Below are 14,991 nucleotides of genomic sequence, written 5' to 3'. Positions count from 1 at the left end.
GTATGATGATTAAGGCATATATTATTATTGTTTGATTTGCCATGAACCATCCCCATTCATAACAAATGTACCCTTATCCCATAAAGTGTATAATATTTATTTCTTTCATTCTTTATTCATCTGTTAATACAAGAATTAAAACGAACATCCGATAATCATTTCAAAACAAGATCAAAAGCTCGATCCAACATCGAGTAATCATTTTCAAAACTTAACAGAACCAACACGTATTCATCTATCCTCTTGTAAGTCGATTGCCTCATGCATCGCCATCTACCTGTAAGTCGATTGCCTCAGGCATCGCCATTTACCCTTATCCGTGGCTCCTCTCCTTGCTCCATCCATCGACTCTTGTTCCGTTTAGGTAGCACCCATTAGGTAGAACCCTTTGTATGATAACATAGGTAGAACTCCCTTATTCTTTGCATGCTAACATTAGGTAGATATTACCCTCTGTAAATCCTAACACATAGGTCCACATTGCATGACAACTCTAGGGCAGAGCTTCCCCACTTTTAGACCTTCTGTGCGTCTCCGATCCTGTGGCATGTCAATCCGTTCTATTGCAAAGAGGTAACTGCCTAAGACTCGATTCAGCGAGCTGCGACACCTACTGCTAAGACGTTGAACACATTGCCCACTTTCCTTTGACACAGCTGGTGTCCTCTTTTGTAAGTCCATGTTCAGATGACAATCCTTAACCCCTAGTTAGCCGAACTACGACAACTCTGATTCTCATGCTCAGATGAGATACGTAGGCACGAGATGCGATGTCTTGCCGAGTTTTGACTGACGACTAACAACTAATCCTTGCTTGTTTTCGCCCCTTGTTGCGATTCTTTTCTCTCGCCCTCGTTGCGATCGAGACCTTCCCTTTCTTTTTCCCTAGTTGCAATCGAGACCCTTGTTCCCGTAGTTAGCTGAACTACGTTTTGCTCTGATTCTCATTCCAGATGAGATACGTAGGCACAAGACGCGATGTCTTGCCGAATTTTGACTGACGACTAACAACTAATCCTTGCTAGCTTTCGCCCTTGTTACGATTCTTTGCTCTCGCCCTCATTGCGATCGAGACCTTCCCTTTCTCTTGCCCTAGTTGCAATCGAGACCCTTGTTCCCGTAGTTAGCTGAACTACGTTTTGCTCTGATTCTCATTCCAGATGAGATACGTAGGCATAAGACGCGATGTCTTAGCGAGCACACTTCTCTTTAACCCATAGGTAGCCGAGCTACGAAGACTCTGATTCTCATGGTCAGATGAGATACGTAGGAAGTGGATGCGACATCCTTGCGAGTCATTTTCTTTTGATCCCTTTTTTAGCAGATAGTACTTTAGATATACCCACACCCTTTAGACTAGAACAACAAGAGTGGATCCCGTAGATTACTACGGATGCGTAGGGGTGCTAATACCTTCCCTTCGCATAATCGACTCCCGAACCCTAGATTTGGTTGCGAGACCTTGTCTTTTCCTCTCTTCAGGTTTTCTTCGATCGTTTCCTTTCCCTCCTTTGGGATAAATAATGAACGGTGGCGACTCTTCTTTTTCTTTTTCGCCGGTTTTTTTTTCCGCCATGTTGCGACACATGTTTGCCGCAATATTGATCTGTTTATACCTTGTGTTTGCCTTATTTAACATGTCCGGCTAAATTACCGGTATCGATATGTAGCAATTTACTTTGATAGGATTTAATAATAATCGGTGAAAACCCTTTTTCTCAAACAATCTTTTAGGCTGAAGTTTTTAATTTAAATTTGATTAACTTTATCACAAAAGCGTGAAAAGCTATTTAATACGGTTTTGCCACGAGAGTGGGAAATTAACTAAGGTGAGAACCAACAATCGCGAGAGCGTGAGGCTCGAGCTGGATAGTAAAAATTAGGCATTGAGTTTAAAAACAGCGAGAGCACTTTAAAGGCAATTAGAACTTATTTATTTTCAAAAAGTAATTTTAACTTCAAATGGGACAACGAGAGCGTACATTCTGACTTAAAGCTATAGGCCGAATCAACAACCACGAGAGTGTGAGATAAAGCTTTTTAAATAAATATTTTCTAGTGAGAGACATTTGAGATTTAAGCTATTCACCGGTGACTTATCGAATCCCTGACAATTAATGCGCTGCATACTGATTCCTTCCATTAATTATTTCCTAAAAACTAAATTCCCCTTAGATTTACTATTTTACCCCCGAACTTCTACTAATCAATTCCCTTAGCTAAACATAATGACGTTAGTAACACTAGTTCGACCATAGGTCCATGTGGGATCGATATCTTTTAAAACTAAAGCGACTGGACTGTGCACTTGCAATCAAGTACCCGACAGACTATATTTTATATATAGCCTGACCAAGCATCAAGTTTTTGGCGCCTTTGCCGGGGACCTATTTTAGTCGAATAGTGCGATTCTTTCGTTGCACGGTATAGACTAAGGTAAAAACAAAAACTAATCTTCTCTCCCTTCTTTCCCTGATTGTATGCCAAGTACTCGCTCACAAGGCGATAACTTAGCACCACCAATCCCAGAATTAGAGTGTTTCTTGTACGTGAGACGCCGAATACACGAATATCAACAAAAGTACGGTATTCCCGATATCTCCTCTCCTCCTAAATCAGAAGAAAAACCAAACATGGCTGAAGAAGGACCACATAATCGTCCTCTTAAATTCTACGCTACCCCGTCCCAACAAGAACCTCACAACAACATTGCTGCCCCCGCTATAAATCGAAACGATTTCGAGCTGAAACCTTCACTCTTATCAGCCGTTCAACAACATCAATTTGCTGGAAATCCTATGGACGATCCTAATGAACACCTGACCAAGTTTGTGCAGTACGCAGATACTGTAAAGGCGAATGGTGTATCTCAAGATGCGATAAGACTGCGCCTCTTTCCTTTCTCACTAAGAGATAGAGCTTGGGCTTGGTTGCAATCCTTGCTATCCAACTCCGTTACGACATGGGAAGAACTGAAGAACATTTTCTATCCCGACATTTTCCGCCGAGCAAAACTGCTATGCTGAGAGCTCAAATCAATGGATTCAGGAAAAAAGATGTGGAATCTCTCTACGAAGCGTGGGAGAGATACAAGGACATGATGAGGATATATCCACATCACGGTCTCGAAGACTGTGTGATCATTCACACATTTTACAATGGGCTTCTGTATAACACAAGACTTACAATAGACCCTGTCGTGGGTGGTGCACTTATGGATAAGCCATACACGGAAGCCTATCAACCCATTGAAAACATGGCCCAGAACCATTACCAATGGGGAGGTGAAAGAACTCCATTAGAAAAGTCCCAGACGAAGGGTGGAATGTATGAAATCAGTAGCCTTGACCATGTTCATGCAAAGGTAGATGCCCTTGTTTAAAAATTAGATAACTTGACCATACCACCCGCAGCCACCGTGGCTGCTGTAACTCCAAACAGCGAGTTATGTGGAAACCCTGGACACACTGCACAAGAATGTAAAATATTAGCAGGAGTCCCAACCGATCAAGTAAATTACACATAAGGAAATCCCTATTCGAATACTTACAACCCAGGTTGGAAAAACCATCCTAATTTCTCATATAAGAATAACAATGCCCTTTATGCACCTGGCCAAGCACCAACTGTTCCGCCTGGATATCAAAATCCAGCTAATAATGCTCCTAACATGCCTAGGAAGTCAAATCTCGAGTTAATGATGGAAAGCTTCATAGCTACTCAAGCTCAGACAAACAAAGACTTCTTGAACCAAAACATACATACTAGCGAGCAACTTAAACAACTAGCGAACAAAGTAGACGCCTTAGCCACCCACAATAAAATGCTTGAAACACAGATTTCACAAGTGGCTCAATATCAAGCATCTACAGCCGCTCCAGCTGGAACATTTCCTGGACAGCCGCAACCTAATCCAAAAGGACATGCAAATTCCGTTATACTGAGGAGTGGAAAAGAAGTAGACGGACCCGTAGATCCAAGACTCCAAAACCCTGCCATGTACCAAAAACCAGATAAAACCTCAACTGAGCAGGTGACTGAACCAAAGGAAACAGAAGATAATACCCAAGAGGCCGAAGTGAAAGAAAAACTTTACGTGCCTCCACCTCCTTATAAACCACCCATTCTGTATCCTCAAAGACTCAAAAGTTCTAAAACTGCGAGTCAATTTAGGAAATTTGTTGAACTTCTAAAGCAACTGAACATTACGATACCCTTTACAGAAGCCAGCACACAAATGCCCTCCTATGCCAAATTTCTTAAGGAAATCCTATCCAATAAGAAAAAGATTGGGGATGACGAAACAATTACACTTACTGCCGAGTGTAGCGCCATAATCCAAAATAACATGCCTCCCAAACTAAAGGACCCAGGTAGTTTCTCCATACCCTGTGTCATTGGAAAATTCGTCATAGACAAAGCTCTATGCGATCTAGGAGCCAGCATTAGTGTAATGCCCTTAACCATTTGGAGAAGGCTCAGTATGGGAGAATTAAGACCAACCAAGATGTTTGTTCAATTAGCTGACTGCTCAATCAAATATCCTGTCGGTATACTAGAGAATGTCCCCGTACGTGTAGGACAATTTTACATTCCTACGGACTTCATAATCATGGACATCAAAGAAGATATCAGTACACCTATCATTTTAGGAAGGCCATTCTTGGCTACCGCCGGAGCCATAATAGACGTAAAGAGAGGTAAGCTGACATTCGAAGTTGGAGAGGAAAAGGTTGAATTCATCTTAACCCAATTCTTACAAGCACCAACTATAGACGACACCTGTTATTTACTCGATGTCATAGACGAATGCGTGAGAGAGATGGAGATGGAAGAAACCACATACTCTGAAATAATGAAAATCCAAATCCCTCCAATCTTTGAAGACACTAATTGGCATGAACCATACCATAACGAAAGTCTAAGCGAATGCTTAACACTTACACCCGACCACATGCCATGCCCAAAGAAACCTGACTTGGAACTAAAAACACTACCAAAGAACCTAAGATACGAATTCCTAGACATTGAACTAAAAAGACCAGTAATAGTCAACGCTGACTTAGGACAGATGGAAACTGAGAAATTATTAGATGTCCTAAGAAAATATCCAACAGCGTTAGGATATAACATCGCTGATCTAAAAGGAATAAGTCCTTCAATCTGTACGCATCGTATTATGCTGGAGGAAGACTCTAAAACCTCTAGAGAACACCAGAGAAAGATCAACCCAATCCTAAGTACGGTAGTCAAGGATGAAGTAAAGAAACTTCTAGATGCTGGAATCATATACTCGATCTCAGATAGTCAATGGGTTAGCCCCGTTCATGTAGTACCCAAGAAAGGAGGTGTTACAATTGTTAAGAACGAGAAGGGCGAATCCATAGCACAAAGAGTTGTGACCGGAAGTAGAATGTGTATTGACTATAGAAAACTAAATAAAGCCACTCGTAAAGATCATTTCCCTCTACCCTTCATTGACCAAATGCTTGAACGATTGGCTAAGCATTCTCACTTCTGCTATCTGGACGGTTATTCAGGATTCTTTCAAATCTCAATCCATCCTGACGACCAAGAAAAGACTACCTTCACATGCCCTTATGGTACATTCGCCTACCGACGAATGCCATTTGGACTATGTAACGCTCCCGCAACATTTCAAAGATGCATGATGGAAATCTTCGCGGATTTTATAGATGACATCATGGAAGCCTTTATGGATGATTTTTCTGTTTGTGGGCAGAGTTTTGAAGGATGTTTATCTAACCTTGAATTGGTACTCGAAAGATGCGTGAAAGTAAACCTTGTTTTAAACTGGGAGAAATGCCATTTCATGGTTCAACAAGGAATTGTATTAGGTCACGTGGTATCTAACAGAGGAATTAAAGTAGACAAAGCTAAAATTAAAATCATAGAGAACCTTCAACCTTCGAAAATCGTACGAGAAATAAGAAGCTTTCTAGGACACGCCGGTTTCTACAGACATTTCATTAAAGATTTCTCAAAAATAACCAAGCCACTTACATGATTATTAGTGAAAGACGCTGATTTCATATTTGATGAAAAATGCTTAACAACGTTCAACCAACTGAAAACATCTTTAAACATCGCACCCATAATGCAACCACCTGACTGGAGATTGCCATTTGAAATCATGTGCGATGCGAGTGATTACGCAGTAGGCGCAGTATTGGGACAAAGGAAGGATAAGAAGCTCCATGCTATTTACTATGCGAGAAGAACACTAGATCCAACCCAAATGAACTACGCCACCACTGAAAAAGAACTTCTAGCCGTCATGTTCGCTTTGGACAAATTCCGTTCCTACCTAGTAGGGGCGAAAATTATCATCTATACCGACCACGCCGCTATTAGATATATGTTAAGTAAGAAGGATGCCAGACCAAGACTTTTAAGATGGATCCTGATCTTACAAGAATTTGATCTAGAGATAAAAGATAAGAAAGGTACTGAAAACGTAGTAGCAAACCACTCATCACGTATCAAAGGGAACAAACCTGAACAAACCCCAATTAACGATGATTTCCCTTACAAACGACTCATAGCCCAAATGGAAAACCATATACTTGAACTAACATTAAATGATATGGAAATAGAAGAATCCGTGGAAGCAGTACATGCGAATGCAACTCTGCCATGGTACGCTGACTTTGTCAACTACCTAGCCGTCAGAGTACTTCCACCGGACCTATCTTACCAACAAAAGAAGAAGTTCTTTCACGACCTAAAACAATATTACTGGGATGAACCTCTACTTTTCAAAAGAGGTACCGACGATATCTTCCGTCGATTTGTTCCGGAGGATGAAATAGATAATATAATCTCTCATTGCCATTCCGCTCCCTATGGAGGGCATGCAAGTACCTCAAAGACCTGCACTAAGATCCTGCAATCAGGCCTCTTTTGGCCTACTCTATGGAAAGACGTCCATAACGCGGTTATAAAATGCGACTGGTGCCAACGCACTGGCAACATCTCAAGACGCGATGAAATGCCACAAAGAGGGATCTTAGAAGTGGAAGTCTTTGACGTATGGAGGATTGACTTCATGGGACCATTCCCAGCTTTTTTTGGTAATAAATACATACTCGTTATTGTCGACTATGTTTCAAAATGGATCGAGGCCGTAGCTTCTCCAACAAATGACACACGAGTAGTGATCAAGTTATTCAAAAACATTATCTTTCTCAGATTCGGTGTGCCGAAACTAGTAGTTAGTGACGGTGGCTCCCACTTCATATCGAATATATTTGGAAAACTTCTCTTGAAGTATGGAATCCGACACCGCGTAGCAACACCGTATCATCCACAAACTAGCGGGAAAGTCGAAGTCTCGAATCGAGAAATAAAACAAATTCTTGAGAAGACCGTAGGAATATCCAGAAAAGACTGGTCATCCAAACTAAACGAAGCTTTGTGGGCCTATAGGACGGCTTATAAAACCCCGATAGGAACCAGACCCTTTAAACTAGTTTATGGTAAATCATGTCACCTCCCTGTAGAATTGGAACACAAAGCATATTAGGAAATTAAAACCCTAAATAAAGACTATAATTCCGCAGGCGAGAAACGGATTCTGGACATCCACGAATTAGAAGAGCTGAGATTGGACGCTTACAAGAATGCCAAGATCTACAAAGAACGAACCAAAAGATGGCATGACAGACGAATTCGTAGGAAGGAATTTAAAGTCGGCGATATAGTGCTACTCTTCAATTCAAGACTTAAACTTTTTCCTGGAAAACTCAAGTCTCGGTGGTCTGGCCCTTTCGAGATCACCAAAGTCTTAAATAGTGGTGCGATAGAAATAAAAGGTAGGAATAATGACCCTTTTATAGTAAATGGGCAGCGACTAAAGCATTATCATAATATAGAAAATAGAGACTATTCGAACAGTCTCAGACTCATAGAGCTGCCCACTCAACCCCAAACCTAGTACAACACGATGCTACTGTCGAACTTACGACATTAAACAAAGTGCTTAGTGGGAGATAGCCCACCCTTTTTCCTTTTTGTTATATTTCTTACACTCTATTTTCATTCTTTGATTTTCTTCTTTATTTTGTTTGCTCCCCTCTTCTTGATTCTTTGCAGTCATTCTTGTTGTTTCTAGTAACTAACTTAGACATATTAGATACTGATAAACAGGATAACTACTAACTAGTTAGCTAACTACTTTCATCATGCAACAAATAGAGACAGTTTTCAGAGGCAGAGTTCAACGAAGGCGGTTTGATTATCTAGCGCAGAAGGATATGGCATTGACCATATATTATGATGGACCGACCATGGATAAGTTAGGCATCCGAAATAGCATCCTATATATGTTTAACCAGCTTGGGTGGGAGAACGCAGCCATTAAGAGACGGGTTGTCACGTACCGTGAACTAACCTTAGAATTCCTGAGCTCCCTTGTATACAACCCCGAACATGGTTACGGATTTAACAAAGGGTTGATATCCTTTAGCTTATTTAGCATGGACTTCACCTATACCTGTCGAGACCTTGCTGACCTCCTAGGATTCCCTAGTGTCCCTTTCGTTTTTACTACCCGCCAAGAGGACCTTATCGATGATATTAACCTAGATGACTTTTGGGGTAGTATAACTGGAGAATCTAACCCTAACCCGAATGAGATGCACTCACAAAAGATCCATAACCCTACTATCCGATACTTTCATAAGATACTAACCCACACCTTATTTGGTAAGGAAGAGAATAACACAATAGTATCCCGCGATGAACTTTTCATCTTGTTATGTGTCGATCAAGGTCGACACGTCAATATCGTGACATTCATGATGGAAAGGTTTGTTCACCTTGCTAAGAATAACCGTACCCCAATAATAATAGGTGGCCTAGTAACCATGATAGCAGACGCCATATGACTTGTACGCCCACTTTATGAGCCTGTACCTTTTGGAAACATCCGCCCCATGGATATCGAATTTTGCTTTAACCGCAGAATCATAGGAAACATTGGGACGAATACCTTTGATTATTTAATCAGTAACGAAGTGGTTCGACTGTTTACCTTTCCTAACCATGAGAAAACGAGTGTTCACAACCGCAACAACGGGCTATATGACTTAGATGAACACCCTATTGATCCACCTTCACCTCCCGCTACACCGTCCAAATATGAGTTATCAATGTCCCTATCCATAAGGAAGAATCTGACCCTGAAACACCTCCCAACTATTATAACATTAATGAACTGGCTCCTCCATCATATGCTGATAATCATGCCATGCTCATCACCCGTCTGAATGCTTTCCAAGCTGACATCACCATTGTGAAAGAAGAGATAAAGCTCATACGCTTTGATGTCTTAGGCCTGATGGATATAGCCGTTAAGCAGTTTCATTATCTGAATGAAACTGTCGCTGCATTGGGACAAAAACGTGGCTAATACTACTGACCACTGATTTCTCCTACTCGCACTAAGCAATGAGGACACTACTTTGTTTTGTGTGGGGAGGGAGCACATTTATTTCATTACTTTTGCTTTATTAATTTTGTTTGCTATGTTATCACTACATTTTTCTCCTATGTTACATTCAATTTCAATTTATTAATGCAACTGCTATTCATTTATTTATGCTTATTCATTTATTTATTTATTTATGCATTTATGCTGTTAAAATTCAATTATTTAGTTATGTTGTTAACATATGCTGCTGCAACCTGGGTTAGAGACAAAAATTAAAAATCAGCGTGTGACGACCGTCACATATAGGGTGACGCCCGTCTCACAGACGTGACGACCGTCACAGATCTGCCACGATCGTCACACGGCATGCAAATGACCGTTACGAGCATCTGACCGTTGCAGACGACCGTTACGCACCCGTTGCGCGTGACGACCGTCACACCCCTGTGACGACCGTCACGAATTCCAGAGAACCCGCCTATAAATGCAGGGGCTCTTTCTCTCTTCTTCCTCACCAATTATCACTCTCACTACCATTCTGCTCTTCATCTATTAAATTCTTTACATTTTCTTCAAGCGTGTAACTCACAAACACTCTATCTCACCCACCATTACCAAAAGTTTCATAAACCTTACAAATGGCCCGTCAAGGGAGAGCTACTCCCGACCTATCAGCCGTCGTATTCCGAAACGGAGAAGCAGGCGAACGCCAAAGAAGCAACTACCTCAAGTCTACCAACGCTCCGTTCAAGCTACGAGGTATGTTGATCATGAATGCCTGACAGAGTTGGGACTTTTGGAGGGCGTGGAGTGGATGCTAACAAACTCCAGCTTAACGCAACCCTGTACCACGCCGCAGCCAACCTACGAAGCACTGACCCTGGAATTTCTGAGTTCCTACTCCTATATCACACCCCCTGGCGCTACTCAATATCTCACCGGAGTCGCCACATTTAGAATGTTAGGCACCGAGTATTCACTAAATCAAACCCAGATAGCGAGAATGCTTGGTTTCCGACATGGAGAAGGAATCCACTGCTGCATCCTAAAAGGATGGTCAGAGATAGCATTCCCAGTTTGGCACAACCTCACCAACATGAACGCAACAAGCTGGGATATACTTAACGCAACATATATTCACAACCCAACCATTAGATACTTTCACCGAGTCCTGGGGCACACAGTTTTTGGAAGAGTCAGCAACCATAAGGTAAACTCCAAGGAACTTTTCCTTCTTCACTGTGTGTTTTCCTAAATTGCGTTCAATGTTACTCCTTTTCTACTAGCCAACATCCAGGCTGCTTGCGTGAGAGGCAACCAGGCGTTTTATTGTGGGGGAATTATCATCTCCATAGCATTAGGCTTGAACCTGGGAGATAGGCTAGCCAACTTACCAGCCCTGGAGGCAGAATTCCTCGACATCGACTACTGTCGTGCTTCACACCTGATCAAAGCGAGAGATGACGGGAAGTATCATCCTGTTGTCAGAAACAAGGTAGTTAGAAGTATCATCATGCCCAACAGGAACCGCACAGATCCAAGAGAAATGGCAAATTGGATTTTTGATCTGGAGGCCCCCGAGCCAAATGATGGAAATCCTAGTAATGGTGCAAATGAAGTCGAGGAGGAGCTTGACAGAGGCATGCCTTAACCACCTCAAGAGCACGCTGTAGAGACTTCTTCCCGAGGACAGCGGAGAAGCGAACGACTACCCGCCTTCATGGAAAACATCTACGCTGAGATGTTGCGACACAACCAAAGAATGGAAGAACGCCAAGCGGAAATGACGTAAGCGATCCAACAAATACAACGGGATCAGCACGATTATGCTAACTGGCATGATCAGGGGATGGAGGAGCTTTCAGACCAGATGAGTGCCCTGACTTATCGCGTAGATGCCATCCAGGAGTACACTCAGCACGTGGGATTGGATCCTACCCAGCGAGGGAGAGGGCGCGCAAGAGCACGAAGAAGCCAGTCGCGTAATGACGAGCAGTGATTTTTGTTTCTTCCCTTTTTATTTCTGTATACTGTCGCATTGAGGATAATGCATTATTTAAATGTGGGAGGAAATCCTTATCACTCCTCTACTTGTTTCTATTGCTAATATTTTCAGCCAATGCAAAAAAAATTTGCTTGTCCTTTTCAATCATTTTTACATATTCTGGCATAACAAAAAATTTCCTGAAGATTAAATGCATACCCTACGAGTATATAGGTTGTCTTGTGGAGGTTATGTTAGGAAAATTGAGAAAGATCTAACAAGATTGATACCGTCCTAACACCCTAGATCCCTCACTTCTACGAGATCAGTTTGAATAACCATTATACCGACACCTTAAGTCTCCATTCTAGATTAACCCCTAGTAGTTTATACTAGCAGTCAGCACCGTCTCAAGCGCAAACCACGTGGAGAGCCGATGAATATAAGTGTTTGATTCCTACAAATTAAGAAACTCCTTCATACTGTTGCTATCAAGAAATTGATAAACGAATCATACAAAAGGTTGCAGAGATGCACAAAAAGAAGGAACAGAAACCCCAGTTGGTTGGTCCAGAGGTACCTGGTACTGGACTCGGTAGGGCGAACTACGGTTTGATCCCCCACAACCTTCAAAAAGGGGATATATAAAGGGGTACCACACTAGTGTACCAGACCCCCGTGCTAAGAAAAGGATCAAAGTCACTAACCGGCTACTTCATTAAGTGCGTGCGGAGGCAAATGGCTTAATATGATTGCGTTAGAATGAAACCAGGTGAAATAGAAACAGAGACACTAGGTTGAGCTATAATAGCATGATTCGAACTGGCTTGTGCAAAGGAGAGATCTACGCTAAAGCTTAATGCTCGTGTCGTCACAGTATCTTTAGTGTTTTACTTGATTATCGGCCATCTTAACAATCCACCTGACAACCACGTACGAATGGGTAATGTATTCACGTTTAATTTTGTTTTCAAATTGTATTTGCTTGAGGACAAGCAAAGATTCAAGTTTAGGGGAGTTTGATAACGCGAAAACACATCAGATAATTGCCTTGATTTACACTCAAACATCATACCATTTTAACTAATATTCCGATTATTCCACAAGTATTTGAGTTGTTTTTACAGGTATTTAAATCTCAAAGCATTTATAAGCAAAATGAAGAAAAGGAAGAAAAAGGAGAAGAAACAAATGAGAAAGCACAGCAAAAAGTAGAAAACAGGAAATGCATAATTTGTTGATGTGACGACCGTCACAAATTCATGACGCTCGTCACGACCCAGACTGTGACGAGCGTCACAGGCCCATGACGAGCGTCACGCGGCCATAGTATGCGCTTTGAAACAGTCAATCACAGGCACCCAAACGTGCCTAAATTCCCTCCAACAAACTTACTCCCACAGATTCCTCATTCAAGCCAAGTCTTCCTTGAATATCTCAACCACCAAGACCTAAAGGAGCACTATATAAAGGACCAAAATGGGAAATTTTGGGGATGCCTACATTCACACTTACGCTTTGCAATTGAGTTTTACAGCTTTCTAGCTTTTAGTATTTTCTTTTCAGCAACCTTGTTTCCGTTGCCTTATTTTATTCGCCATTCTTTTTAACATTCCGTTTTTCCCTTTTCCTTCAGTTTTCCAGTTAGCCATAGTAGTAGTTTCCTACACTGGGAACTACTACACTTTATTTAATTTTAGTAAGTAATTTGTATTGAAGAAGCTAAGCCTACCGACTTATGGAGGACTGCTCAAGTACTCCAAGAATCAGTATACTCTGTTACTTCAATCTCCAGGTTTTTATTGAATTATTATTATTATTGCCCAATTATTATTATAAGCATGTTTGTCGTAATGTTGATCTATTTATACCCTGTGTTTGCCTTATTTAACATATCCGGCTAAATTACCGGTATCGGTATGTAGCAATTTACTTTGATGGGATTTAATAATAATCGGTGAAAATCCCTTTTCTCAAACAATCTTTTAGGCTGAAGTTTTTAACTTAAATTTAATTAACTATCACAAAAGCGTGAAAAGCTCTTTAATACGGTTTTGCCACGAGAGTGGGAAATTAACTAAGGTGAGAACCAACAATCGCGAGAGCGTAAGGCTCGAGCTGGATAGTAAAAGTTAGGCATTGAGTTTAAAAATAGCGAGAGCACTTTAAAGGCAATTAGAACTTATTTATTTTCAAAAAGTAATTTTAACTTCAAATGGGACAGCGAGAGCGTACATTCTTACTTAAAGCTATAGGCCGAATTAACAACCACGAGAGTGTGAGATAAAGCTTTTTAAATAAATATTTTCTACTGAGAGACATTTGACATTTAAAGTATTTACTAGTGACTTATCGAATCCCTGACAATTAATGCACTGCATATTGATTCCTTCCATTAATTATTTCCTAAAAACTAAATTCCCCTTAGATTTACTATTTTACCCCCAAACTTCTACTAATCAATTCCCTTAGCTAAACATAGTGACGTTAGTAACACTAGTTCGACCATAGGTCCCTGTGGGATCGATATCTTTTAAAACTAAAGCGACTGGACTGTGCACTTGCAGTCAAGTACCCGACAGGCTATATTTTATATATAGCCTGACCAAGCATCAACCATTTTGACCTACTGTTAAATTGTTGAGCTTATGGCCTTATCATCTTATTCAAGGTTTACTTACCTTATGCCTCTGCTTATCACATTCATTTGTTAGGTTATAACACTTGCACACACATGGCTTTCTCTTGGGCTACCTAACAATGACACCTAGGCTTAGTACACTCTTACACACACATGACTTTCTCTTGGGCCACCTAACAATGAGACCATAGGCTAGTCTTTGTATGATAATGCATTGTGTGTTCTATTAATCTCATTCCACTTTGATTTATCTTGATCGAATCCCATTTGATTAACTAGATCCTTTGACTTTGCACATATTCCTTTTGTCTTTGTCAAGTGACTATACGTCTCTTGGTCACTTGATGGGACTTGTCTCTGCTACTTTGCATCTCAAGCTTCTCAACAAGTACAATACTTCAAGCACCATTAAAGGCATCAACCATCTTTCTCATCCCCATATAGCATTTCTGAGAACCTGCTTTAATAACTTGTTAGACATTGACAAGGATTTCATGCCATGAGCCTTAAACAATAGAGAAGGGGTGAAAGGGAGAATTCCTATCCTCATTCTTAATATTTTGGGCACGGGACGAATGACCCAGTTGCTCAGAGTATTCACTTCTATTCATATACTTTAGTGCGATTTCACTCAATTCATTGTCAAGTCTGCAGACATGTGGCTCCTCTTTTCCACTCCTTTTGGTTTAAATACCTTTGCAATTTCCTTTTGGGACACAACTTTATGGTTAACCCCCTTCCTTGTTAGGATACACCTTTATGATTAATCCCCTTTTTCTTGAGACACACCTTAATGGTTAACCCCCTTCTTCTTAGGACACACCTTTATGGTTAACCCCCTTCTTTCTTTGAGGACACACCTTTATGATTAACCCCCTTTCTTGGTTATGACACAATAATTCAGTTTGACAC

General features: G+C 41.0%; 1 non-coding gene across 1 annotated transcript; it reads right to left on the bottom strand.

Moving 5' to 3' along the window:
• Nucleotides 1–3,019: 3,019 nt before the first annotated feature.
• Nucleotides 3,020–3,126, bottom strand: LOC127089108 (small nucleolar RNA R71). Its single transcript, XR_007790884.1, has one exon. It is a non-coding gene; the product is annotated as a small nucleolar RNA R71 (small nucleolar RNA).
• Nucleotides 3,127–14,991: the final 11,865 nt, after the last annotated feature.

Source organism: Lathyrus oleraceus, chromosome 5 (genome assembly GCF_024323335.1).
Source record: "Lathyrus oleraceus cultivar Zhongwan6 chromosome 5, CAAS_Psat_ZW6_1.0, whole genome shotgun sequence".
Lineage (NCBI taxonomy): Eukaryota > Viridiplantae > Streptophyta > Magnoliopsida > Fabales > Fabaceae > Lathyrus > Lathyrus oleraceus.
This window is presented reverse-complemented; position numbering and strand designations above follow the sequence as displayed.